This window comes from Rattus norvegicus, chromosome 2 (genome assembly GCF_036323735.1).
Source record: "Rattus norvegicus strain BN/NHsdMcwi chromosome 2, GRCr8, whole genome shotgun sequence".
NCBI lineage: Eukaryota > Metazoa > Chordata > Mammalia > Rodentia > Muridae > Rattus > Rattus norvegicus.
Window position 1 is genome coordinate 71,024,519 of NC_086020.1, and position 2,254 is coordinate 71,026,772.

A 2,254-nucleotide genomic window follows, 5' to 3' on the forward strand; every position below is an offset into this window, starting at 1 on the left:
ACAGGCACAGTTCCCCTGTGTCATAATAGCCTTTTCTTCCCAACTACCTCTGGTGGGTGATGGGTCAGAGGGAAGGTCAAAACATCTAAGAATCAAAGTAGGTTTTGAAAAATTAAAGCTACAGTCTACATTAACAATTTTCTCTGTAGGCTTTCTTGTGCTTTTTGTTAGGAATTTCTGAAGCACAAAATACTCTCTATTAATCAAAGTAAGAGTATACATGTCTTTGTTAGCACTTACTTCAATCTAATACTCTCCCATCCTCTTCCAATAGATGTTGAAAGCCTCATTGAAAATTTGATTGCAGTTGAGAAAGGGGATAGAATTGGAATGCTTGCTCACATGAGCATAACTTCTTTCTTATTATATTTCATTTAGGCAATCAGCCTATGCCATATTACGCACTTTACACATTCATAGCTGACATCAACACCTTCTTTAGTCAATCATTTTACGAGAGGCTCCCCTTCACTAATTCTTTAGGCAATTCGCGATGAAATCAAATTGTTTTTATAATTATGTACACATTTTCATATTCTCCATATGAATGTCCTCCACGTTAACATTAATGACTCCATGATAATTAGAAATAGTAGAAGTGCAGGAATCAAGGGTGTGTCTATGTCTTCAGCAAAATGGTAAATGCTAGGCCCTTCAGGACAGCATTTGAAGCTGTAGAAAAGAAATGTAAAAATATAAGTTCTAAAATATATAATTTCCCAGCTATGAAAAAATCTAAGGATGCAATATGAATTCTACAAAATGTTTTACAGATCTCCAGGAACAAAGCCAGCTTGTCAGTAAGAAAGGCAGGCAGATTCCCGAGTTCAAGGTCTGGCTGGGACAGAACTAATTTAATTCCAGATCCATGTTTGATGGAAATGGTAATCTCAGAACAAGGGCCCACCCATCTAAGTTTACAAAGGCAGGCAGATCTCCGAATCCTTTGCAGTGTTAAAAAACGAAAATGTGCTTGCTGTCTCCTAAGAATTTTTTAACTGGTGCCACAAGACACTGATTCATAGGATAATCAAACCCTTTTGATATATCCTGGAATAAATAATTAAATTGATAAGTAAAAATAACTGGGATCTTGTTCTGCATGACATGAGCTAGCAGAAAAGAATATCAGTTCTTTAAAATATTCTCTAGCAAGAGCTGAGCTGTCTGGAGATCTCTGCAGAGCAAACACAGGTCTTCAAGAGTTTTTTCTAAATGGATTTCTGATTTTAGTCTGAAAAATCCATGGAGTACAAACACAGCTCTTTTACAAATTTTCATAGCTCTTTTAGAATTTTTTCTAACATGATTTCTGACTGTTGGAAATTTCAAGAATTACTTAGAGAGCTGATAAAGCTTTTTTTTTCCTAACAGTAATCTTGCAAGGAAAAAAAAATCTCGAAGAGCTGTTTTCATTATTCAGAGATCTCCAGAGAACTCCAGACAGCTAAAATCTAACTAGAGAATATCCTAATGTTTTCTAGCAGCTATCCAGAGAAGACTGTCTGAAGAGCAAACACAGCTTCTTTAGAATTTTTCTGCTTTTCTGATTTTGGTAAGAAAACTCAGAATTACATTTAGAATTTTTCCAACAGAAATTTTTGCTTGACTGGAAAATAAAATAATTTTTAGCAGCCTTTCTGACTTTGGTCAGAAAACCCTTGAGTTATCCAGAGAGCTTTAAAATCTCTTACTAAAAGAGAGAGTTATCTCAACCAGAGAATTTTTGGAATAGCAAGAAAAACTGTCTAGAGCAGAGCAGAGCACAAAGAGACAGGCAGCAGTCTGGAAAGTCATCTTAGCAGAACAAAGATGGCAAGGCAGGGCCCATGGTTTGACTTTGAGTTCTTTCTTTCTCTATTTCTTTCTCTATTTCTTTCTCTCTTTCTTTCTCTATTTCTTTCTCTCTTTCTTTCTTTCTTTCCTTTCTCTCTTTCTTTCTTTCTTTCTTTTTGTAATATCATTTACTAAAGACCAATTAATACAGCCCAGTATTCCACTGTAAATTAAGGAGGATTTGTTGACCACCCACCTTCTTGACCTGAATAGCTGTTTTCCCTGCTATCCTTGCTAACACCGTCTCCCTCACCTTGTAGCAGTTAAGTTCCTTAAGGTTTCTTTTCTACTTTACCCAAAAAGGACATTTTGACTATCACTGAAGAGGCTCCAAATCTTTGGATTTTTTAATTTATATTTCAAATGTTATCCCCTTTCACAGTTTCCCATCCATAAACTCTCTATCTCATCTACCCTC